The sequence below is a fragment of the Apus apus genome, chromosome 6, assembly GCF_020740795.1.
Source record: "Apus apus isolate bApuApu2 chromosome 6, bApuApu2.pri.cur, whole genome shotgun sequence".
Classification (NCBI taxonomy): Eukaryota; Metazoa; Chordata; class Aves; order Apodiformes; family Apodidae; genus Apus; species Apus apus.
The window spans coordinates 24,467,658-24,495,215 of NC_067287.1; the positions used below are offsets into that span (position 1 = coordinate 24,467,658).

Sequence of the window (27,558 nt, forward strand, 5' to 3'; positions counted from 1 at the left end):
TCCACCCGCCACCCTTTGCCACCAGTGTTTCAGTAATCACTAACTAAATCATCATTTGTCCAAGCTCCTGCAAAGCATCCTGAAACTCCTGTCATGCAAAGACTAAAATAATGCAAGCAAAAATGTGGAAAGAAATGCTGTGAAGAAAGCCAGCCAGGACACTTGTCTTGCTCTCAGTCTAACTGCCCTATGACAAGTTGCTGTCAGTCTTAAATCTGCTGCTGAACACATGATTTTTAAGCCACGTAATTGCTCTTTAAAAACCCCACTTGGCTTCTGCAAACTCTTAACAGAAATTTTGCTCGTTATTTGCAGAGCTCCTGAGTATCATTTACTGTATCTCGTTCCAAACAGGGTAACTGTCCCACCTAGGCTGCAACTGCTTGGTTTGTCCCATCAAAACACAGTTTGGAAAACCACTGTTCGCCCCCTGTGCTGGTGGCTGCCAGTCAACATCTGCAGTCACCCTCAGCACCACCATCGGAACGTGCCTGTGGTACTGTGCTCAGCCATGTCCTCTGCTGGCTCAGAAAGCTGTCCCTCTCTCAGCAACACATCCCCTTGGATATGAAAGACCTAAGATAAAAAATCGTCATTTAAAATTTTCAGAGGAGGCCTATCAGCCAAGGCCTGTCAGCCTTGAGAATACCTTCTCTGTCTGGTCTTCCTTTACTGGAATATTACTTAAAACACCAGCAGCAAAAGAAGAGGAAAAGCTAAAAAACCTTCCCTAACAACCTGGCGTATGTATTTCATACCTGTGGTCAGAAGGTAAGACAACAGAAAGATTTCACCCTTCATCAGCACTCAAGTTCCCACAGGTTGTATCTTTGTAATCTCTGATTGTAGAACAAGTAGTATTTCAAAACACTAGATAAGTGATAAGATGCTCAGCACCAATGTCCAGCACAACTGTAAACTCAGTGGAAGTCACTGATGCCTTAACCTTTAAAAGAAGCAAAATTAAAATCAACAAAGGGAAAACTACAGCTGACTGCCATACTGAGTTTTTCTTTATTTCACACTTCCAAAAGCCTCCGTAGTGCAGACATTACATTCTGTATGCCATTCCTATGACATTGCCTATATGATAAATGGAAGTATATATATTTATTACACAATTATGCATTGTGATGCTTTTGGTTTACCTTGTGGATCTCAAAATTTTCAGTATGCATGAATTAATTAATCCTAATTTAAAAAACTCATGGTTTCTTCTGAGAGAAAATAAATTTAGGCCAGAGCATAGACCAAACTTCTCAGTTTTCCTGGTCACAGCTGGTATCTCTCCTTAATGACTCAATGAGGCTTCTCCTCCCACAGAGAGGAGGACTGGAACTCCTGCAGCCCCTTCCCAATACTCTTAAGACAGAGCAACCCAAAAGTCAATCTCATCTATACTCTGGCTGGAGCTGTGCTAGCTTGAGTATCAAGATTTTGTAATAGGTTTTCTGACTTTCCTTTTCTGTATATACTCCACTGAGTGACTTTCTGGGACAGAATCTGAGATTATTAATTTTAAGGTCATACTAGCAGTTGTAGTTAATTGCCTTTGCCATGCAAACTTCCAGTAGAAAGAAATCACAGTACATTTTTTTATCAAGGATCCATTTGAGTAAAATAGGCCTTATTCTCTATTATTCTCCAGCAGCCATGCCAGATTTACTCAAATACAAATAAAAGTAAATAGGCTGAAAACATCCTGAGCTTTGGGCACTGTGCTGCATGCCAACACAACACAGCCTTTGTTACAGACAGAGCAGTGCTCTCACAATAGTTACTGCTTCCAGTTGCTGCACTTCCAGAAAAATCAGCATTCAAAGAAAAACAAACCAGTCCCCTCATGCATTTCTAGTAGACACCAGCTCATCACCATGACACTGATCCCAGATGCCACCAGCAGTGACAGTGGCCACCCTGTGCAGCATCCCATGGGCCCACTATTCACCTTTGCTCTGGCTCCACTTGCTGCTGGGGGGTATTGCTGGGCACAGCCTTGCATAGGGGAGGCTGGAAATGCTCTGCCTGGAGTGATTTTCTTCTGCCTTACTTGTTATTTGCTTCCACATCTCCGTGCAACAATTGCACAGTTGTTTTTACCTGTAGCACAAAAATGTGAGAAGTTACTGTAAACTAGCACTGTCTAGTGTAAGCAGTGAGAGACAGAACTTGCAGACCACTGCAATTCATAAATGGTATATACAGTAAATAGGCAAATAGTATATGCAGTGGCATTAGTGTAGGCTGGCAGTGATGAGACGTAAATAAAAACTAGAGAATGTTTTGTATGTGGAGCTTTATGATCATAACAAGATGGTATCATCGTATTCATGAGTAAGCAGCAGAGACATCCACTACTTTAAAGCCTTATGTATTTGTCATACAGCCAGATTCATGTTGGCAAAACAGTGGGAAAAGTCCCTTCTATGTTGATAAACAGTATCAGGAGGTTTGGGAAGTGTAAGTGACAGAAATATGTAAGCATTCAGTGCACATTCAAAACATCACAGAAACAAACAAAAGATCTGCTGAAGTGCTCAGTATGTGAATTACCATTCGCTGGCTTCTGAAGGTAGCCACGTTCACCTGCTATTAGCTAAAAATTTGAAATGTCCTTTTAAACACAAACACTAGTTTTTAAGCCTGAACTGCGGAGTGATTGTTTATTCTGAAACAATTAGCAACAAAGCCTTAAACTGTTCTCTTAATAGAATCTGAAACTCCACTCCCAAGTAGCCGAAACCCTTGAGACTGCTTTACTGATTAGCACGAGCTTTGAAAGCCTGGCACTCTGCGTAGGCAGGGCTGGTTTTGAAGGGTCTATGTTTTAGTGTATTCTTATCAAAAGGTGTATAAAACAATATTTGGAATAGCTATAAAGGAAATTTTGTTTTATGAAGGTCTTTGCATGACTGACATGTCTGTAATGAGAGACAGCAGTATGACTTTTTGCAAGATTCTGGGGAAACTAGTGGGGGATGTGTGTATTTTCTTCATATGTTTCTCAGTGCTCAGGTAAAAACAATAAAGCATATTCTGATCTCATCATATCCTTCCAAGGATGTCCTGCAGCAAACTCTTGAGTGACTTTTTATTATTTTGTTTAATTACTTTCTATTTTCTATAAAACACAATCTTCATAACTTGTGCTTTCCTTCCTACTGAGGAAATAAGGGCTTTCTTGTAAAAAATAAAATAAAATAGAAGCCTGAAGGCTGTATTGCTGAGTAGCTACATGAGAAATGTTTAATGAGAAGCAAAGCTATCTATGGTCAGTATCTTTGTGCCCAGGTTTCTTAAACATTACCATGGTTTCCTCACAAATTTATTTAATCTTGTGAAGGAGAAATTGTTTCTGGCAGGTATTAGACCCTGAACCTCTGTAATACAGGGGGAATGCCTTCCTTTCTACACAGGAAATTGGTCCATGGAGTCTGGCCTGAGTCACACATGCAATAAAAAGGGTATGGGTCTTGATTCCATCTCTGTAGCTTCACACAGAAGGTACATAACATCAGAATGGAGATGGTCATATCTCAAGTCACATTTCTGGCTGCAGGGGAAAGAGATGAGAACCAGCTTACCTGTCGTGTATTTGTTTGTGCTGTACCACTGAGCAGGCTTGGTGGGATGTCTACAGCACACACTGTCGCCTGATGGCTCAATCTGATCAGGGATTACTGCTGTAGTGCTTGCTGAAGAAAAGGAACAACTGCACTTACCATGTTAGTTATCACATGAGGCATAAAAGCTCTGAAAAACATGACTGTGAAATGCTAACTATAGAAGTAACAGAGAGTGCTGATAGTCAGTGACATTTTAAATGACTCCTGTACTAAGCACCTAGTGTTCTGCCGGAACCGTATTTGCAGCTCCATGCTGCTTTCTTCTGTTTGCACCAAAAAAAAGAACGAACATTATTTTTTCTAATGAGATTTGATTACTTACTGTCTCTCTGCAAGTTCCTTACAGGCCATGGAGTTTATTAGCATTAGCCTGTAGAAGCAGCTACATTTGGTACCACCACTATTTTTGCTTACATTGGATTTGCCTTTCATTTCCAGCTTCAGAATGAACTGTTAGCTAAATGTTAACAGCATAAAAGGAGGTTGGATGGCAATGTATGTTAGAGGGCAAGAAATGAGTGTCCTGTACTGTAGCTGTTACTTCATGCAGTCTTAGATTTTTGTGTACATTCCCCATATTGGGTGATTCTAGATTCTAGCACATTTCTGACCAGGAGGTATTAACAAGCATATTATTGAGAAAAAACCAAACAAACAGCATTTTCCCAATAACATTTTTTCTGTATATCTAAATAGCAAATCTTTCTTTGGTAACAATAAGTGGTCAGTTATGGATTTTAAATACATTCTCTTCATAGGTTCCTCTTCGTATGGCTTGGATTCCTAACTTCACAAACAGCAGCTGGCTTCCAGGATATATACTAACACTAATCACAATCATTGTTACGTCAGTTACTTGAAAGAGGATAAGAAATATGAGCTATTTTTAGAGGCAATAAGCCAGAGCTCTTCACTCTCAGAGAAAAGCCATTTTTAGGAGTAAGTGGCTGAGCTGGTTAACATTCATCACTGTGTCTACTAGTCTATGGCTGTCCTTCAAGCCTCCTGACTTTTTTTAAGCATTTAGGGGCCTTAAACTGTAGCCCTTAGTGTAGAAGACTGCTTATTTTACAGAGATTCAGTGTTACTCGGTGCTCAGCATTCATCCTGCATGGCAGAAATCCTCTTCAAGAGAGAAAGCATGTAATAGCTAAAACCCCAACTATTTTAACAAATAAAGGAAATAATTATGTAATTATAATTTAAAACAGTTTTGAAAGTATGGAGGTAATCTCTCATTGCTTTAACAAAGCTTTTGTGTACAAACTTAACTTTAATGCATTTTGAAAGAGTAGTCTCAAATACAATTAATTGTGTTCATCCTTAACTTAAAACTTTTCTGAAATCTTAGTCAGAACGTCCAGGATTTTCAAACACGTCCAAAAGCCCTAGAAGCCTAATCATGGGACATGTTTCAAACCTGCAGATTTCTTTTCAAATCCCACTCAGTGGTCCTTGTTTTGTTGTTTTGCATAGTACACAAGTAGCTTGTAGACCTCTTCCTATATCACTTTTCTGCACACGTACATCAGAAGTCATAGACAATCAGGCTGCAATACTGACCTTATTCACAGACATCACACACAATACAAACAGGTTGTTAAAGTCACTGAGGCCACCTTGAGAATAAGGTATTATTTAAATGGATATGAAAAATACTGTCTAATCCACAATTCAGATAATTTTCTAGTCTGAGGCAAGGATTTTTGAGCTTTTAGTCTTCACAGTATTTGGTGTTATACAACAGCTGAAATTTGGATGTAACTGTTAAGTACTAAATTAGGTACTTGGCACTTTGTCTTCTAGTACATGAACATAATTTCAGAACAGCTCATACTGAGAGATGGGAAAAATAGGGCAGAGATTAATTAAATCACACAACAATTTTTACTTAATAAGGTAATACTGAAAAACCTTAATAAAAACTAATATTGTTGAAGAACATTATCAAGCACCTAGTTACTGTGTAACAAACTGTTAACAAAACATGAACATTTACCTTTCCATATGTAAAAAAACAAAGATAGAAAACCTTCCCTTACAGACTCAGCGAATTTTACTTCAGCAAATGATCCTTTCTGAAGAAAAGGTCATTAAAACTTCCCGTGAACCAGTGAGCAGGTTAAAAAAATGAATGTACTGTGAATTAAACTTTCAGAACTACAAACTATAAGGAAACATCAGATGCACATAGATAAAAGGAAAAGAATCTGAGGGAGCACAGTCAGAGGCATCTCAAGTACATATATGCAACTCTACTCCTCAGCAGCAGGAGAAAACATTTCTGTACTTACATTAGGTATGATTTAAAATTAATAATTTTATTTGTATACAAGTCTATTTCTTATGCTGTAACAAATATCGATGAGTACCTTATTGTTTAACAGTGTCTTTCTTGTAATGTTAATAAAGTTGCTTAAATCTACTTAATTTTTCAGCATTAAGAGCTAAAGTTTAGTTACCACTAAATATGTAACTGGTTTGTCTTCAGAGAGGCAGGAGTTGGGTGGACTCTTTCCCACAGTCCAGCGGTGCAGGGTATGTAGCAGCTGGCTCACAAATATCACAACAGCCTGTCTATACCAGCTCATCAAATTTGGCCTGTCCATCTTTGTGGGTTGTAGATCCTGTAGAAGCTATTCAAGCTTCTGCGTTTGTTCTCAGACTCTACAGAAAAGGAATAGCTATTTACAACATTTGCTTGCATCTTTCAGCAAAACTGGCAGTTCTATTCCTTTCCAGATTTTACAAACTTGTGTTTTGAGCTGGAGGAGGAAGTAGAATTTGTACCTAATGAAATGAACATCTGGAGCTAGGGCTTTTCAAGTTCTGTGCCACTTTAGTGGATGTATTTCTTACAAAGAGTTTAATACTATTGCTGACTTTTACATTTTTACACAGGCTTGCATTTCAGGATTTTTGAAACATTTGGTTTAACTGAATGAGAAGTATATTTGGAATATTGACATAGTTGAAACAATGCAACAAATGCAGAGCTGTGAGATTGTTTTGCTTAAGCCTTTTGCAAGGACTTTGCTAGGTTCACCAGATTTTAAGAAAAAGGGGGGACAAAATCATATAGAAAGTTAGCATTCTCAGGGTTGGCAAGGAACATTTGAATTTTCCTTATCTTCACATTGCAGCAAATTGTCCTAATGAACCTTCCTGCTTAAAATTCATGAGCGTACTAAGCATGTGCAGCATGCTTTTAAACCTTCCTCATGATGAACAGGCCCTATCAGTTTTAACTGGCTTCTGTTTCACCTCGGCTACCTATTACTCCCTCACAGAAACACATCATTATGCCCATCAGTTGTCACCAGTGCTAGTGCCAATGCTTCCATCTGTATCTTCATCAACATCCTCACTAGCTCAAAATGAAGTCCTTTTCTGACGTCAAATTTGCTGGCTTAGTGCCTAGAGTTTATCACTTCAGTGTCATGCCGTAAGGAGAGTAAACAGCCTTCTCATCTTTGCCTTCAGTCAGCAATAGCAACTTTGTTGTAGATTTTTCTGGTTTCCTCCATGCTCTAAACATGTTTTGAGTTTAGCTCAAAACTTTCTCATTGTGCCCAAGCTGCCAGTCTCCCTGTGCCTCTGTCACCTGGAAGATTGCATGTGTCTCTCCATCCTCCCACCTAGAGGCAGGCTCTCCTCTGGGGCTGGTCATCTCAGGCCAGAGTTTGATAAGCCCTAGCTTCATTTACACCTACCCCTCTCGCCACTGCCTTTTCATTGTGCACTTTAATTTGTGCAGCTACACCATCAGCTACTCTGGAGAACAAAGATCAAAATCAGTGTCTTTCTCTCCCTTCAGAGTTGGTTCAGCCAGCACTCCCACCAAAGGAAATAATCATTAAACTCTACCTTGAGTTAAAAAGTAAATCCCTCCTGTTTGTGTCATACATGCTCTTCCCTCTAAGTACTTGGTCAGTCCTTTGTGCCTTTCCTGGTGTCAATCCTTGACTTTACCAGTGCTCTGTTAAAACATTTTGAGTTGTCCAACAGATTTGATTAGTAAGGGCTTTCTAAGTTGCTGCTGTACATGGTTCAAATGGCTTCCACTTGTGCGCAACCAACAAAGTACAGGGACCCTCCAATATTCCAGTTTTTTAAAGTGTGTAAACCTCTGGCTGCATGTGAGAGGTTATACATAGGCTGTAATATTTAGTAATACAGAAACATTTTGAGATCAGTCAGAATTTGTGAGCTGCACAGAGATTCCTCAGGCAGTTCATGCTTTTTAATTTTCAACCCAATAAAAGAAGTAAGACAATTTTTGATAGAATGGGAAGAAAAGCATTTTCATAATTCCTTCCAGTCCTGCTAAGCCTCATCAGTATAATTAGCGTTCTTGTATTTATAATTCAAGGTGACTATTCATGTATACAAAGCTGCTTATTTCAGTAACATATCTGCAGAATTAGACATATATTTTGCAGTGGAGTACAAATCTTATAATTGGCTCTATGTAGGTAGCAACTACCAACAAGAAGCCCTATTAATTTTAAACAGTTTTGTAGCTCCACTGGCAGGACTATGGCCTGGACTTTAGATCTCCTATAAACCATGTAAGTATATGAGCCATATCAAAGATTTAAAATCAGATTTGTAGTTACCAGCAGTCTTTTGGAACAGCACAACGAGCTTTTAGCTGCATGAAAGATGAGTCCAACTGACAGACCTGGGTTTGGATATCTCTGTTCTGTAAAGCAGACACTAGAGACCAGACTCAAGTCACTCTCAACAAAGGCAGTTTACCTCCCAGAGCCAGAGTGTACAGGATAACTCCCAGATCATAACTGAAAATGCACAGCGCTTCTTTGTTTCTCACAGGGAGCAGGACACAAATACAGAGTTTTAAACATTTGCAGCAGCTAATCAGCAGCAAAGCAAATCAGAATGCAAACAAAAACATTAAGTCTTTCTGTTGTAGTTGGTAAATAAAACATTGTATTTGGGTTTAATCCATATCATGCCTCAAAATTTTAATCCTTGAATAGATGTAATGTTTTTCTATTCTGCATATTCATTAATATCCTTATTTTTATCAGTGGCCACCATACATGTTTTTCAATTACATTTTTAGGCTTCCCTGGCAGAGCATGCCTTCAAAAGTAATTAATAAACTACAGTATTCTGCATGCTGAGCCACTATACAATATTTTAAATTTATAATCTGCATTTCTAATTTCAGGTTGAAACGCAATGAAAAGATTTTTCTCGTTGCTTCGTGAAAATCTCTTGAAGACTATCCACTTAAAGAATCAATAATAATTTTCTAAAATGTGCAAAATGTTTACTGTTTGCTGCTGTAAAAGGATTTTACTTTTTAAAAATTATCATGTATTCCTTTTCATTTATTATTTTTTAAACAATAGACACCAGCAATAATAAATTATATATATAAAGTAGCTAGGTATAACAAGGTTACATCCAATCATAAGGAAACTAAACCACCTAAAAAAAGCATATTATTTTTACATTATTGAATCAATAAATAAGCTCTGCTTATTGGTAATGGAAACACATTGCATGCAAATATTTTCCAAACAGTTATAATACAGGAATCATACTTCCTTTTTAGTTCCATTTACACATAACAAAACAGATAATGCACTTGCTTGCCACCAAATTTCTCATCTGTTTTACTGGGGAGTAAAATTATTTCACAGTGGTTTTGAAAGCTTAGATGTCTAAGCCATTCCAGTGAAAATTCACTTTCTTTTTATTGATCTAGAGATTTTCAGCTACTCAGAAAAAGCAAGAGGCTGCAAAAATGTTAGCAGAGATGGAAAGGGAAACAGCAGTTATGGTCACAATGTTTATGAACTGCATAATAAAATAAGCCTAATGTTGGCTCAACTTGCATTTTGGCATTTCTTAAAAATATCTATAAATTATAATACTGGAAAAGCATCATATAGGTTTTGTTTGTGGGTTTGTTTTGTGTGTTTGGTTTTTTAAGAGGAATAAAAAATAAGTAGCTTTACAGTAGGAAAGCTGCAGTGATGGAACCTTGTGCACAGGAGGGAGGAAGGAGTGCTAATCAGCTTCATGTTGTATGCTCAGATGCCTGATAGAGCAGCAATGTGACAGTCCTTTCCAGTGCAGCACAGGAAGATATCACTTTCAGTCTGGACCTCAATAGAAGAAGTATAATGACAACTCAGAGCCTGGCACTGATAATTAGGAAGCTAGAGGGGCTGATTTATGAGGAAATGGCATTGATTAAAATTTGCATTTAGAGCACTTTCTCATAGAGGATCACAACTGCAGTATCACTGTTAGACCAGCACTTTCAAAAGCAAGCATTGATGGGCTGCTGTGCTCCCATGGCCTCCGGTTCTCAGCAGATCTTCTGAGCAGGTGTTTAACAAAGCCTGCTGAGCACCCCTGTGCAAAATACTCCATGAGGAAGTGGTAGGGATATAGCTGAAGGAATACACACATTGCTTCTATTTGTGAAAACATTCACCCGGGCACTTCCCTTTGTTTCCAGCCAGGTGCCCCTGATTTAAACAGCTCAATGGCATAAATAAAGTGACAGGAGTGAAGAGTCATCAGGATTGTATAGACACTACTGGTAATTCAGCAAGCTACATACCCTGGAACCTCTAACAGAGAAAACAGCTCTCTGCCACTACTTCCCCAGAAACCTCAGCCAAAAAAATAACTAAACTGAACAACAGCAGAACAACAGAGGAAAGCATACAGAAAGAAGTGGCTATTGAGCTGTTTGGGTGAAACAGGAGAGAACTGCAATTCAAAGGGTCGTTCCCTCAGCATTGGCTGCAGAATCACATCCACCACTAAAGGTACATGATGCAAACAAAAATTAAAATATTTCAGAAAGGGGAGGTGCAGTACATGATTAGATATATCCGAACCCTCAAAACGGGGAGTGAAAGCCGAGGAGAATGGTTTTACAAAAAACTATTGGGAAGACAATTTTATCTACAAAAAGGATGAACTTGAGAAGGAGCTGAAGAAGATCTGCAGACAGAGCTGTGATCTGGGATTCTTAATCATGTCACCATAACACTGCGTACATTAATTAACAACCAGAACTTAAAAAAAAAATAAAAAAAAAAATAAAAAAAGAAAGAGGCAGCCAGGCTTCTGACAGGTTTATGCTGTACAAGTCATGTTGCCTAGGCTTCTCCTAGCCTTGCTTTTCTGTCCTGCCCCCCCTCAATAAATACCTCCAGTTCCTCCTCTTGTTACGCAAGGAGCTGCAGTAGCAATGCTAAGACTGAGGTGATTGGAGAATGACTGGGAGTACCTGGAACAAAGGGCAGAAGAGGATATGAGAACCCGCGTGTTGATGGCACCTAGATTAGCAGATCTTCAGGATCCCAGCAGATCTGTGTGCAGCTTCTCAGTTCCACCCAAACTGGGAGACAATGGAGCTTGAGTAAATCCCCATGGCTCACAGAGATGGGGCAGGATGGAGAGGCTGATGACTGTGAGCTCCTAAAGGGTGTATTAGAGGCCCATCCAAAATGAGCACATGGAGCTCATTGAGAAGAGTGGAGAGACTGCAGAAAAACTCAGCATGCTAATCGGCTCAGCTGGCAGAAGTAAGGGAGTATTCAGTAACTGCTACAAAAATAGAAATGGATTAGAGAGCCTTTACATTGCTTTCCACGGCTTATTCTGTGGAATAAGTAATTTTATTAGTGGAAATGAAGACATTGCAAAGCATTATAAAGTAACCTTGGAGAAGCAGAACTCAGCCTCAACACATAAGTAGCTCTTGGCAGTGAGATGGGTTTTTACACCTTTATGTAGGACCAGGGGCAGCTCTAAGTGACTACGGCGTAAATAAGCACGTGTGTGAGAAGGTCTAGCACACACAAAGAATTTGTGCTGCTCCTGGTGAGTAAACACGGCTTTTATTTTGAAGTAGTTTCATATAGGTCATAGCTCCAGTGAAATACATACTTCAGTAATAATTTTCAAATCTCTCAGGTTCTCATCATTTAACCATTGTTAATTATTTAGCAATTATGCTGATGAAAGGTTAAAAATTACCACAGAGGCATTTCTTCAGTCAGAGGAAGAATAAACGGTTTAAAATTAAATCCTTGCAGTTGGTGCTTAATGGAAATGACATGCTATTTTTATTTTATTTGAAGTAACAGATGATTACTTAGAAACTTCGACATTGGAAAATGGGCTAGAAAAGTGTGGTGATCTAAATAACAGTAAAGCATTCCCTGCTGTCAGATTAATAGATGGTAGAGGTCTTTACAAAAATGCAACTTTACAAATGAATCTTTTGATGACCACTGAAAATCACAATGTGAAGTTTATATGTTAGGGTCCAAATGTAAAGTAGGTGGAGACTATAGATAGGCATGTTAAGAGAAAATTTGCCTTTCTAAGAAAGAACAAGGTATATTTTCACATATTACTAACACAGTAAGTCATGCATATTTAAATGAAAAATAAAAGTATGTTACACCAATAGTGGATGCAGTAGCTTTTCAAAATCATACCTAAACTACAAGAAACTTCTGTTAAGGTACACATTTTTTTCTCCTATTTTTTGAAATTTAGCATAGTTTAAAGTACTTAACTACCACATCTAAATATCCCATCAGCCATTTCAGACTGCAAAAATGAAAATCCAATCTGTTTAATTTCTGGCACAAGTAATAGCTGGTATCTGAGGTAGACACAGAAGCCTGCATTTTGTGCTTTGTTCCCCTCTTTAAATAAAAGTTGGAAAAAATGAAGTGAGCTTTGTGCCTCTAGAATATTTCAGAACAAGAAAGTACCTCAAAGCCATCAGAGGTTCCTGTGAAGAACATCCTGTCAAACACCCACACGTATTTTGAGGAACGAATATTATGACCACCTCTACCAATTGCATCCCTGACCCAACAGGGAGGGAGCTGGGAGGAATGCAGCCAGCTCACAGAAATTGATCTCAGGTTGCTAACCAGTTGGTGTCTTTCTGGTGCCTCGTTCGAGACATCTTAAAGTCTTCACTGAAAAGCAAGCCACACTTTTGAGCATGGCAGAGGCATTTAACATAGTTCTGGGTGCTGTAAATAACTGCAAAGCAACTGACGACCTTATATTTGTTAGAAATAGCTAGAAGACATATTCAAGCCGTAATAAGGACAGGCACATGTAATTTAAATAAGAAAAAATCTGTCTATAGCGTATAGAAATACATGACAGCATAAGGAACTTCTCACGCTTTTCTGAGTATTTATTAGGGCTTAATATCCAAACGTTAACTGCAAAATACTTCTGGAAACACCATGTTTATGAAGATGGGGGAATATGACCCTTCCATGAGGCTTTTACTGAGAGCAAAAAAGACTGGTTCAAACTTCAGGAGTTTCTAAGAAACACCATCTTAAATATATAACCTGAAACTTAGAAATATAAAACTAAATTAGCTAATCACTTCCACTTGTAAATGACAGATGAACTCCAATATTGGAACAGTATTTCACTGAAGGAGGGAGGAAGAAGTGCTAACAGGGAGAAAGAGTAGTATATTATACATAACCACTCCTTTCCAAAAGTGCAGGTATATAATACATATAGTCCTTCTCTTTCATCTCTTGTGCTAGGTCCTGTGGCTGTTTTTCTTATCCTATAGTAACACTTCAGTCTTGCAGGTTATGGATGTTCGATTGGGGGAATACAGTGCCCACACTGCTGAGGAGCAAGGCCTCCTGAAGCTCCATAGGTCTAAACTGGTCATCATTAGCTGTCTCTGCTGGTGCCTCCAGCCACTTGCCTTGGCTACCCTGTTGCTCCAAATGGCCTTTGCATCTCCAAGCTCATGTGAGTAATCACTGAAGCTTTGCTAATGGTGCCTGCTCCTCAGTTCCCTCTGCTCTCCAGCAAGAGCATGTGGAATACACAGGACTACACATGGGTCTTTGCTACTCAAAGGAGACTTATTAAATAGATTTCCTATCCTGCTTTGTCAGTTTACAACTTTTCTACCCCAAATTGTATTTAAATGAGCTGATACTGCCCAGACTTGCACTCAGCATTACAACTACACACTTTCACTCACATTATATGTCTGCTTATTACAAAGAGAAATATCTCACCTGTAAAACTTCAGCAAAATGCATCTCAGAGCCAACCCTTTGTTCCTCTTCTGCTGCCAGATGTGAACAGACAACTCCTCCTCTGGCAGGAGGGCAGTTTTCCCCTTCAGGACACAGCGATCAAGACTGCATTTGTCTAAAACTTTAGCTTATATGCCTGGTTCTTTCCTGAAACAGCAAAAGAGGAGATAAAAATAAATGGCTTGGCTGAAACCTTATATGAACATAAATTATGATGTAGATTAAAAAGTCAGTTTGGTCTTAACAGTAGGCAGAGCTTATTACGTTTCATTTATTTTAATGGACACTTTCTGCTACATTTCTATGAACACGGGCATTCCTACTAAGCTGAATGGTATGCGCATTCCTCTCTGATTTAAAATATCGAGGGCTTCAGAGCATATATATCTGAACTACAGCATACCCTTCCTTTTCTGTTTTTGTTTTGTTGGGTTTTTTCCTTTTTTTTGTTTGTTTTGTTTTATTAATTGCTGCAGTGACCAAACTCTGATCTCTTTGTAGTTCCAAGGTGATTATACCATGTCTTCTTATTTCATGAGTACAAGTATGTTAGACACCCCATAGTTCCTCTAGGCTCTGATAAATATTTGTTAGTTCTTCTCTGCTTGTACTCAGTCTTCAGCAGCTGTGAAGACATCCCTCATTCTTACTGACACTCAAAAAACAAACTCATTTTCACCTTAGAAACCATTCCCGCTTGTGGGTTGTTTTAGTTCTTTGGGTTTTGTTTGTTGTTTTGTTTGTTGTTTTTATATATATATATTTCATTGAATGATTGGTTTGGGTTTTTTTGAGATATGATATCTCTAGAATGGGAGAAATTTCCCATTATCTGGGAGACTTTATACATTCATAGTGGCTTGTAGGTAGCACTCTTCTGGGATAATCTAAAGCACATGGAGCTGCATGCAGCCGTTTCTAGTGAGGTTTTTACATTATTGAATTTATCTGTGTAAATCAGTTGTAGAAATCATCTTCCAAACAAAAAAACAGCAGTACCAGCTGAGAGGCTTCAAGGGTGAGATAACATACCTAAAATGAACCCCACTTATAAGAACACAGACATAAACTGGCCCATAATTCAGCAGAAATTAACCCTATTAAGTCAGTCCCCACACCCTCATACTCTTCTCAGCTAGTTAGGACCAGATCTGGAAGTATCCTTTCAGTCCCAGATTACTGTCTAAACACAAACTGTTAATAAGCAGTTTGAAAAGGGTGGTGTGTTGTGTGCCCAGAGTAGCTTTTAATCTGTTTCTCTCTCCCCACACACTCTATTCAAACAACATTTTCTGTTTGTCCTAAAACACATCAAGCTTGGCAGTCTTGCATTTGAAGACAGAGGCAGTGGTGTGGCTGGAGCAGGCACGCTCGCACCACGTGTCTGCGGGCAGCTGTAACCGAAGGCAGGAGCAGAGTCACCAGTGCTCTGCTGACCACAGTGCCCAATCAATAATCCAAGACAAAAGCATCACAAGCTGTACAATATATCAGGGGGGCTGACAGCTGGCAAGTGGCATTGCTAGCAGCAGGATGCCTTAACACGTTCTGTTTTTCAAAGCACCTACTTAGTAACCACACAATAGAAATTAGAAAGAGAATTTGCTGGATGCAGTCATTCATATTGCTCCACCTCCATGAAACCATGTATTTTCCCAAAATGAGAAACTGTGAAAACTGAAGTATCTCCAGTTGAAAAGAAACATGAACATATATTTCAATGTCATTAAAAGGATTCAAAAGATAAATAAGTTTTTCCTACAACCTACAAAAAGTAGTATCATACATGTTGGAAGACTTGTTAACCTGTATCTTCTAAATAAAAATATGAGTTACAAAGATGTAGTTATTTTGTAAGAGTCCTTCAGACTCATACATTTGGCACAAATCTGTGATTTAGTAGCAGCCAAAGATAGATGGAAGAAAGAAATGCTTTTGAGGGCATCAAAAAGGTAGCTTTGCACCTCAAACAGCATTTGGGGATCACAACATGGCAATACATCTGCTCGTAGGCAAAGCATTTTTCATTTTTGTTGCATGCAGCCTCATCTTACAAAAATCCACATTGCTGTGCATCAATGGCACATGAAAGCTTCAGGATTTATGATAATATATACAAACAAAGAAAACTTCAATTAGATTCTTTAGCCACAACTGATAAATTAACACCACACTGATTCAGTTTTAAGGACAGACTCCTGATAAGCACAAGGAGTCCTCTTGAACATCTCTTCTATCAGTTACCATTTGCTTATATTCTCCCTACAGTGCTCATATTTTTTTCTGGTAAGCGCATCATCTCCCTGAAACTACTGGCATTTCTACAAATACATTTGGTCATGGAATGACAGCCGAAAGCAATTTAGATAACACTTAATTAACAGGAGACTGCAAATAATGTTCTTGTTAGACACCTCCCAGTCCCACTCTCTCTGAACATTCAGGCAGGGAACACATTTTTTTCCTCCTTTATTGGTCTCTGATTTGCATATTCATTTGCTAAGAGTATGTCCTATTTATCTTGGGCTGCAGCATCAAGATCTTTGTGCATCTTATTCCCTCCAGGAATTTCCAAGGCGAGTATTTCCCCACTGCACCTATTCGTTAAACAAAGACAAAAGATTTCTCTAATGCAAAAGAGTAGAGACTGTCCTCAGAAAAGGCCAAAATCTTTCTGAAGAATAATTAATTTTCTGGATATAGTTCAACAGAAAGGCATTGTGTTTGTGAACATGTGTTAGCAAGAAATAAAAGCTTCAAATTGTATGAGCTGTCTCCTAGCTGATTGGAATAATCAGAAACAGACCAGTTCATTGTATTTCAGGGCCCTTCATTCAAACTCTCAGCCAGAATTTGTAGAACCACTACATAAATATGCCCCTTTCAAGAACTGGATTCTTGGGAGTGGGAAGAAAGAGATTATCATTGTAAGAAAAACACAGCTTCAACCTGAACACCGCCCCTGGCAACACGTTTATGAGGATAGATAATATATTCCCCTAAACTAGTTTTAGAAGCAGTTCATTATGATGATTCCTCATTCACTGGAAAGAGCATGGAGCAGACACACTTGCTGTCAGCCACCACTTCTCTGGCTGGTGGATGGTTTTCATTTTGCAGTATCACGCAAGAGGACTCTTGAGAGGCCTCAGCCCCTTGGGAGCACTGCCCAGCCCTGCCCTTCAGTTCAGCTAGCAGTGGCTAGCACTCTCCTTAGCTTCTGGTGGAACTTTCAACTTTGCTTGGAGACTCCTCCTGAAAATGAACTCCAAATTGAGCTCTATATTCAGTTCAGCTTCACTATCCAAACCATTTTTTAATTTGCTTCCTTTTAGGGTGTCTTGAAAGCATCAGTGGGAAAGTGCTGGGTTGAAAGTTGATGCAAATGAAGCTTTCTGGTGACTGACTTTTCCCAGTGTGCCAATAGCTAAGAGCAGAGAGCACTTTACTCTCTGTGGTTTTACCCCATCAGGAGTGATGGGTAGGTAGTTTATGCAGATGGGTTAGCATTCTGCCCATTATTCTTCCTTTCACCAAGAGATGAGAGTCCTGAAGATTCAGGACATGGGGCTCAAATGCAGCTTTATGAAAGAATATTTTTCTAGTTTAGAATAATATCTGTCAGAAGGAAAAACAAACAAACAAAAAATCAGGAGTTAAGATTCAGCCACATCCAAGTATTTTTAAAACTCATTATCCCTCCAGACTTACCACAATGTTGACGATACTGTGTGGAGGTGCAAAGTTCTTCAGGTGCATCACTATATGGTCTATGAAAACAAAGAACTTTCTGTTGATTCAAGGTCAAGCAAGTTCCATTAATACTTATCTGTTACTGACTGGTCCAGAAAGTGCCTGCAGGATTTAAGCTGGTCTACTACTGTTACATTTTAGTGCATTCTCCTCAATTTCCTCAAGCATATATAAGTGCTTATTTACTTCCCCTGACTTCAGCATCCACACAAGACATGAGCCTGCCTCCTCAGCATCCTCCCCACCTTGGTCTGTACCACCACCTACAACATCAAGACACAGGATAAGGTGGGGCATCATGAGCTGACAAAACATGCTCTCATCCCCCATTGCTTTGCACCTTTTAGTGGCCTGTGAACACTATTCTCTACATTCTTCAGAAAATAAAGGGGATTCTGGTGATTCTGCTTAGAGTCCTTCTGTGCCATATGATTCTCTTTCCACCCTTATTCTTTCAATCCAGTTTTGACTCTGTGGCTTCTTCTTGCAACATGGGAATGAGCTTTTAAATGCAAGTGTGTCTTAAGCCCACTTATTCTAGGAAGTTTCTACCAGGGCACAGTATCTTTTTTGAGCTGTTACACCGCATACGTTCTCTTTCCCTCTTTACAAAAATACTGAGATAACTAGTTGCTTTTGTAATCTTATCTTTTACAGACCACTAACTCTGTAATCGTAGGCATTTGAGAAACAACTGGAGTCCAGAAGCAGGTACATTTGAGTAGGGCTGATATGCAAATGTAGCTGGACTCATTCTGGGCCACATCCAGACCAAGTCTTGTGGGTTTGCAGGCTCAGTTCAGCCTGGTGATATTTGCACTGTATTTTCTTGCACAATACACAGCCATAGCCTCCTTCACCTAAGCAGTACTGCAACTGTAGCCGTGCATAATAGCCCTTTACCTGGACAATAGACCCTTCTCCACGTGCCAGTTTCAGAATTGTTTTTCTGTTGTCAGTAGCAATCTCCATTTTGCTGTACTTTTTAAATCTGGACTGCTTGTTAGCTCTGTATGTGGGAGCATTTCCTTCAGGCAGCTCCAGCTCAGGTTTCTGGTCTTTGCTGCTGTGCTCCCCTCCTGCACAGGAAGAGGCCTGTGGGACAGTCGGAGCTTCTTCCAGATGCTGCTGGGTAGCTCCTGCTGGGGTCCCTGACTGCCTGGTTCTTACTCTACTGTCAGCAGTAGGGGATGATTTTCCTTGGAAATATTCAATGAATGTATTGAAAATGTAAACTCCCTCTAGCTATTAGTCACAGCAGAAAGGTGTACCTACATGCTAATCTGAGCCATAGGAATTAATGAGAATGAGTCCCCTGCTTAGCAGATTTATCATAATGGGAGCAATTTTAATCCCTCTTGAGCAAAACTGGATTTAAGCCAGTTTAACCAATACACAAAAGACTCTGTAGCTAATTATCAGGTCTTTGTAGTATCCAGATCCCAATAAATATTAATGTGATGTCCTAAAGAATGAGCTTTATGTTCCTGAATCATACATTTATTAAGTCAAGATCTGACCTTTTTGGAGATTACATGGGCAAACTCCTTCACCCTCTGCAAACATAGGCAGAAATCAATCTCCAGCAAGCATATCCTAAAATAATTCAAATGCCACATCTTACACTTAATGGACGTGCTTGATTAAACTGAATTAAAAAACCAACAAAACAAAACAAAATAAATTGAACCACCCTAACCTATCTACAATAAATTAAATATTAATACAACATCCATATCTTTAAAATGCCAGGTATGACTTTTGAATAATGTCAACAACTGCAACTGTTCTGTTCCTCCCACACTAAGAGTAGAGTCTATCTGTATATAATTACTGCTGAAAATCTACATTAAAATTCTGCTGTGAGTAAAAAGTCAAATACACCCAAATTAGTAAATGCTGAAATGAAATCTATCAACAGAGCAATCATTCACTGCTGCACATTCTGGTATTTTCTTCCCAGATTAATGACTGATAGCATTAAACTCTTATCCTTGACACCCATCAGCACAGTTCTCTAACTCAGAGGAGCAACTGATAAAGGAGATAACTGTTAACTCTCACATGCACCAGTCGGTGAACAACTGCATGCCACCTTGCTTGGTGGTGAGATTCCTGACTTTCAAGAGCCCAAATGGGTCTGCAGCACTCAGGGAAATTAATTCAGAATTGATAAATATAATAATATTCAAATAATGTACGAGCTGTCTGCAAGGAGCCATGTGAACAAGTCGAGAGAGTTCATTTTGCCATGACAGCCACCCACAGTATGTCCCCATGAAACTTTGGCTAAAGTTCTGGAGTATTATATTGACAAAAGCAAAGGCGCAGTTATCAGCCTCCTTAGGCAGAAATGTTAGGTCTTTGCCAGTGATGAGACTCATGATCTACCTAGAAATGTTTGCAGAAAATGACAAAAATCAGAGTTCACAATCTTGCAACTTCTGGCCTACACTGTTTTAGCATGAGTGTGCTGAGAAAACTTCTCCCACCTTAGATGCAGGCAGGTGTGACAAGACAGCCTGCATGTCACTACTGATGTGTGTATAAATCTCTGGCATGGTTGATGCTACTAAAATAACTCATTTGAGAATAATCCACCACTCCCACAAACTATTTCTGCTATCAGCTGATGTAATGTAATGCAAGCAGTTGGGATAATGAAAAGTATCTTTTATCAAGCCATCATTATTTTCAAAATCATGTTTACTTTATTTAAAGATATTTTTAATGTAAAAAAAAAAAAACTGCCATAGTAAGCAGATATGCCTGTCACACATCTGCAGCAATGCTGCTACAGTTACTTAGCAACTAGGGAGATTTTTCTTTCCTGACAGAATTGAAAAAAATAATCATGTAAAGGAAAAGAAAAACTGGAAGCAAATTGAGTTGGATAAAAAAAGCAAATACCATATTAACATTCAATGTGTATAATAACATGGGAATGTCTCTGCAGTATGCACCAGCAATTGTTGCACAGCATTAAGTCAGCTTCTGCTCTTAAAATCAAATATCAACCTAACTTAATTTTTCCCACCATTAAGACATGTTATCTACCATCTTATCACTGTATCCTCCTCTCTCTTTCATATTACAGGTAGAAAGAGGTAACAAAGGAAGAATGTTTTCTTAAGGTTTCTGTGGGTGAGTACTATTCTCTGTGCTGAGAAGGGAAATCAACCTCAGCTGAAAGAATTTACAGGGAGCAAAATTCTGCTCCCCATATTCAGTAAGAATAACCACAAATGTTCATGGGCCTTCTGCAGAATAAGAAACTTGGCTGCTGCAGAAGAAAGCACAGACATGTCTGCTCCCCATCTTAGCTGGCCAGTGGGTTTTATTCACACTGTTAAAGTTTGCTCCGATGGATGGACCCCCCTACTCCCTTGACTGGATCACTCTCCTTCCTCACTGCACCCTACCACCTCAGGCAGGATTTAGAATTATCTTTGATTCATTTTAAAAGGTGAAGATTTAATGTATTTTCTGGCATAGAGAAAACAATTAAATTTCTATATGTTGACCAATGAAATACAACTTTTTGGCCCAGCTTTCATGAATTAGGAAGAAACAAATAATATTCTGAAGGAATAATATTCTGTAGCCAACTAGCAGCCAAAGCTAATTTCTAGGCTGGCACCAAAATATTCTTTCTCAGTCAAACCAATCTATTTTTGTGCTATTTGCTTCTGAAGCCAGAAAAGGCAAGATAAGCAAATGACATTACAGCCTGGTAAGTAACTGTCAGTTACCAACTAAACACATAAAAATTCAGTAGAGTTTTGCTACCCAGGAAGTATTTACATTCAACAACACTGAAGTGATTTCAACTTCATTAAATCAAGAGAAGGGAAATTGCATGTGCGTTATGACAATGACAGATGTGTCCAAACAGCCTGACTTGGACTAAAATCCAGACAATAACTGAAATGAGACTACTTCCCAAAGAACCAGCATAAGGGTTCTTTAGGACAAGAATCACTTCTGTTTTTATTGAGCTGAAACCAGGAAAATCAATACTGATAAAAAAATGAACAACAAGTCAGTAAAGTCCTGCTTTTTAACCTTCTGTTCAAATGATCTTTGTAGTAAAAATGGTAGCTACTTTTGTGCCTTTTCAGTCTGATCGGTGAATAATACTCTTAAAGATTAAATGAAGGTAGCAGAAACTTGAGGGTTGATTAGGCAGGGTTATTTTTTTTTCTCCTCAGGCCTGCATGATAACTTTCTTATGGCACAAAAAGGCAAAATACAACTACTGTCTGTGAACGATACTACACTGATCAAACCATTTCCCTGTGACAGGCAATGTGCCTGGGTGAAATACTAGAGATCTCATGTCAGTTTAATGCAAAGAAGCACAACACATTCAACTACTCATTAAATATGCATTATACAAATGGGAAAGGCTCTACCTTGCTTAATAAGATCCAGCTTTAGAGGTAGTAATATTCTGGATGGAAAACTATTCCACTCTGGTACCTGTAAATGAAGGCTCCTGCCTGTAAGTGAAGGGCCATTTGCAGAGATGGCAAGTGAACAGCAGAGGATCTAGCCTTCATAAAATCAATTCTTGAGGTAAATCTGATCTTGAAGCCTAGTCTCACCCCTGAAAGTTGAAAGAGCCTCTTCAGAATTAGAAAAAAAAAAAAAAAAGAAATGAAAAAGTAAATGCTAAAAATGGTTCACAGTTTCAGAGAAAGGAAGACATACCTTGGCACAAGTGAGTAAGGTTTCTCAAGGAGGGCATGACACAGGTGCAGTTCTTTGCTATTTTGTATCTTATAAAGCACAATGCTAGAAATCTTGGTGAGAGGGCTTTGTAAGCAAGTGAATGTAAGGTGCTGAGTCAGACAAAAAAATCTACCCAGGCTCAGGACCAGCAGGAGTACTGTGTGTGAAAGTAACCTGAACAATTATGGAAAAAGACCCAAGAGTGAATGACAACTAATAGCAAGAAGCACCAATTTCCATTATGGGAAAAAAACGAAAAGTTTTGATTACTGCAAAAGCTGTATGAAGAAGTTACCCTCACTTATCCCCTAAAGCTGAATGGGCAAAAGCAGACAGGTCTTTCTATGGAAGAAAGATGTGGCCATGGTACAATAGTTACACAGAGTGCCATTTCTATTATTGTAATTATCCTCTATTCTTTTGCATAATTAATTTTCCCCCAGAGGCCCAAAAGTAGTTTTTTACATCAATTTATTTGTCACATGCCTAACCTGTAGGCTTTCTGGGGCAAGATCATCTTTTCTGTGTGCTAGTGGTAACAAAGCACAGTGGAGGCCTGAACGATGCCTAAGATAACTTGAAATAAAAATAATAGTAAGAAATACTGAGGAGGTGATCTATCCTAGTGTATAAATGCTGATAATAGATGCTTTAGCCTCACATACAGGTTTTGCTTTCCCAACACTGTACATTAAAAACAACTTGCTAGGTTGGCATCTATTTTCAACCATTTTCTTCCATTGCTTGTATTTAACTTAAGAGACTACATTTCTTGTTTGTTCAAGATTGGTTCACATGAATACATCCAAAATAGCATGTTTTTGACCATTTCAGTTTAGCAACACTGAAATGCTTTGCTACAGGCACACAGAGCCGTCTTCTTACCTGAAGGTGTTTAACCTGCAATCATTGCCCACGAAGAGGACAATTGCAGAACTAGAGACTCACAGTGTTATGTTCTGATGTCCAGATATGAATGTCTCTTCAAAGTTAAATTGCATGAAAAACATGCACCTGGAGTTTCAAAAAAAATGAAATGTCAGGCAGAGTATGTTTTTAATCAACTGTCAGCTCCTCTTGCCAAGGACAACAACCTTCACTCTATTGGTGTTCTGCAAAGTGCAAGTGACTTTTGGAAACCCTTTGGTGTACAGGTAGGTATGAATCACTGCTGAACCCCATTGTTGTCTTAGAAATATGTCAAGTCCAGAAGCTACTTTTGTAGTGCCAGTTATTCTAAGCTTTGCTATTGGCATTCAAGGGATGGATAGCAAGTTTCTGCATTCAAGAGAGCCTTTTTTGGTCAATGCAAAAACTGCATAATATAAATTTATTTTCTTTCAAAACTGACTTTTATAAAGACTTTGTGATTTAGTTCAGAATGATTCCATTTAGTGGACTCATGATTTAAGCCTTCCACAGCAGATGAATCATAAATACTGAAACCTATCTCAGTTTTAGTTTTACCATTATGATAGGCATCTGCACTGAGTAATCCATAAATAAAAGAATCCCAGCAAGTATACATCATAAATATTTATTTCCCAATTAGTGTTTCCCTATCCGTCAGACAGACCTGAGACTGAAGCTGAAAACTGTATTTGTGGCAAACCCTTCTAGCAGCTGCAAAATGAGCAATGAGGACATCTTGGGGTCTTTATTAATTTAGAGGAAGTGGGAAAGTGGGACTGAGTTTCTTAAAGCTATGGCCCAGTGGCTTCCCTGACACATTTCACAACATGAGCGAGGCTGCTGTTCTCATCTTCTCAGGAGACAAAATAAAGATGACTTGTGATATCAGTGTAACTTCTTTTTCAGTTAACAAGCTGTCTCTCTCAGTCAAGAGCTGCCCTCTCTGCGCTACCAGGTATGTGGCAGGAAAAGGAACAAAAAGGCTGCGAGAGGCTGATGACCCTGGAAGACTGCTGGACTGTTTGGCTGGGATGAGCACTTCACAGCTGTTAATATTAATGTGCATACTCTGAAGTCTTGAATTACTAGGATTTTCCAGGAAAAAAGTGAATCCTTGGTGAAAATGCATTGATCTAAGAGGAAGACCACAAGCCATCATTGTTATGTGGGCAGTTAATAGTGTAATATCTTTCATGCTGGAGCCTTCTGGGGAAAAAGCAGCAAATATGTCACTCATCACTCTCAGTTTCTACTTTTTGCTGCAGTGTATTTTTAACAGCATTAATTATTGTTAGGCACTTGTACTTGAAGTGTTCTCTGTGAGTCAGGCTAGAAGTTAATGCACACTAAATAATAGTACAGAAGCAGCCAATTAGTAAAAATGCATCAAAGCACTCTGTAATGCAACCATACTTGCAGCTGATAAAGGACTTTTGATGTAATTACTGGGGCTAAGATGTCAAATGATTCAACAAACCAGCAAATCAATGAAATGTGCGTATACAGACTATTCAAATCTAGAGAGTCAAGGGATCTTAAGGTATCAGTCAACACATTACTCTGCAATGAGTAATTTTTGGCAAGAGTTTGTGGAGAGGTTGTGAAATCTCCTCTGTTGTAGGTTTTAAGAACAAAGCCTAGGCAATCTATGCCAATGCTTAGTCACCCAAACCATGAGAATTTTTCCCTAACATCTAATTTAAATCTTCCTTCCTCAAATGTAAGCTTGTGGTGTCTTCTGCTAACCTCAGTCAACATGAGGAACAGGTTTTTTCGTGCTTTTCTGCTGCAGCCTCACCGACTCGATGTACCAGCAGGTGTTGCACAGTCTGCTGAGGGCTGCCCCCTTCCCTGACACCACAGTGTGCAAACTGCTGCTCTGGCAGTGGGGCTGGGGGGGTGGTTGGGGGGGTGCTGCGCTGCTTCCAGGGCTGTAAATAGCTAATACAGCCCTGAGGGCCAACATGTCTTTGCATATCCTATTTCTGCTGCCTAAGCCAAGGCAGAGGCTCTCATTTGTCCCATAGATAATCCTGGTGTTAAAATCCAGGACTGCTGTCATTGAGTCTTGGCAAGGTATTGGCTTTACATATAACTTCTTCAAGTTAGAAATACAGACTTCATTCCCTCCTTACTTGTAAACACAAAAAAACTAACTCTTGCTTTAGCTAAAGCTTGTACAGAGACTTCACTTGCATATTGGGAGAATACTAATATTTTATTTCTTCACCATTTTTTTTTCTTATTATATTATTTAAATAGGTCAAAAAATACATAAGCAGGACTGATAAGTTATTCAACATAGGGAACATATTTAAATGAGACAAAAACTGGGATTTTAAAGATTGGGATATGGCCCAACAGGAGAGAAAAGTATTGAGAGGTTGTTGGAGAAGGAAATTATTGAAGTTTCCTGCTGGCTTTCTTTACTAGCTTAGAGTCCTGAAACTAAAGTAGGTGCTGATCTCTAACTGTGATATTACCAAGTGAAAATGAGGACGTTCTGATAGGAAAATGGAGCAATGTTTTTACACTGTGTGCAAATCATTAATACTGCTGCCCTCTGATAATTGAGTATTTCAGCTCAGAGACACATAATTTAGAGGAGGAGTATTTATCTTCTAAAAAACCCCAAAACAAACCAGTCCAACATACAAATTAAGGTAACAGAAAATGTGGAACGGGGAAAGAGAAGCCAGTCATTAAATTTCACAGAATCACCAAGGCTGGAAAAGATCTTTAACATCATTCTAGAGATTTAAAACAAAAACAACAATTTGATTTCACTGCTTCTCCATGAAATTATTACATTTTTTAATGAATGTTCAATTGATGAAGGAATCTCAAACTGGTAATTCAGTTGTGCCCCCAGCAATAACTACAATGGGCTGAATGCAACCTCAGTGCTTCTGTTACATGACAGACAATGGAAGATGAGGAGAAATGATCTTTAATGTCCCTTCCAACCCAAACCATTCTATGATACAATTCTATGACTAACACTATCAGCAGGGTTATAACAGCCTCCGTTTCTGTGCACACATCTCCCTCTCTGTACCATCTGTTGGCAGACATCACACGGGAACTAGAGGATGAACTGGGCTGTTTCCATAAAGCAAAGAGAAGATAGCACACAAACATAGCTTGTGACCCAGACCAATTAAAGCAAGGAGCTGAAAACCTATAAAGTGAAATAAATCACTGTGTGAAGTAAGGTAGAGATCTGGAGTATTTTGCAGGTCTGTAACAGTGATGGCAGACTTCCCTAAGGAGCTAATCTGCAAGGTACAGGAAGCATGAAATAAACCCCAAAGCATTAAAGCCTTTTTTCATTGAAAGGGCTTTCTCAGGGATCATACCTGAGAGCAGGAGTGCTGGAATTTCACTTTAATAGCCTAACAGATCCAGCTTGGCAATAAAAAGAATATGTGGGAAACATTGTCAACCAGCCTGCCCAAAGCTCACTGACGTTATCTGTGGAAGCTTGTGCTTCTTCCCCTGCTGCTGTGGCAGGTCCAGGCAGTGCTGGGCTGGGGAACACTGCCCTGGGCAGGCTCACTCCTCTGCCCCCTTCCTCCCTCCTGCTGCAAGGTGTTTACAGGCAAACCTCCAAGCTTCTGCTTGGAGAAGAGACTTGATTAAATGTTTATCTGGAACACTGTATTTATTTCCCCAAAGCTTGTATTACTGGTTATGTCACATGAACAATGGTGGAAGTCACTTGAATAGTATCCAAGGAGACAACTTTACTGAGCTATACTAATTAATCTTACTGCTGTTTACAGCTGCTTTTAGGTAGACAGCAACTGATCCCACAGAGCCCATTATAGCTCCTCTGTACAGAACGCTTTATAAAGATATGCAGTACATCCATCAGAGCTGGTTTTGCTTCTTAAAATAATGTTAAGCTTCTCCACTTCATTCATAACATATTATTTTCCACTCTTGCTGTCAGGCTCTAGTTCAAATTATGCTCCCCCTGGATCTCGATTTCCTTTAGTTTCAATAACACCGATGTCACCCTTACCCTCCTATTTCTGGCGCATTGTTCCCATTTGGCCACTAGGTGTCACCAACACGCGCACCCGCCCCGCGGCTCCACCGACCGAGATTTGGGAATTCGGGGTAAGGGAACTTCTCTTAGCTGCCAATAAACTGACACAGTAAGAGTACCACACTTCTGATTTCCCCACGCCTTCCTCTGTTTAGCCAGACTTTTGCATTATACCTACAAGACACAAACAGCAAGCTCCAAACTTCTGTGCTGCCAGTTCTTGACACCAGCTTACCTTGGATTTCATTGAGAGTTATTCAAAAGTCTTCCTGGATTTACAGTGCTCATCAGCACACCTGGAAAAACATCTTTCTGCCTGAGTCAGGTCCTTCTGGCTTTTTGACAAGACATCAGAGCTCCCAATTACATG

General features: G+C 39.2%; 1 long non-coding RNA gene across 1 annotated transcript; it reads right to left on the reverse strand.

The window, feature by feature from the left end:
- Positions 1-1,087: 1,087 nt before the first annotated feature.
- Positions 1,088-27,558, reverse strand: LOC127386671 (uncharacterized). The gene is made up of 5 exons (XR_007889951.1): positions 27,424-27,558; positions 17,447-17,505; positions 13,715-13,882; positions 3,585-3,695; positions 1,088-2,100 (listed from the first exon to the last, which is right to left on the reverse strand). It is a non-coding gene; the product is annotated as an uncharacterized LOC127386671 (long non-coding RNA).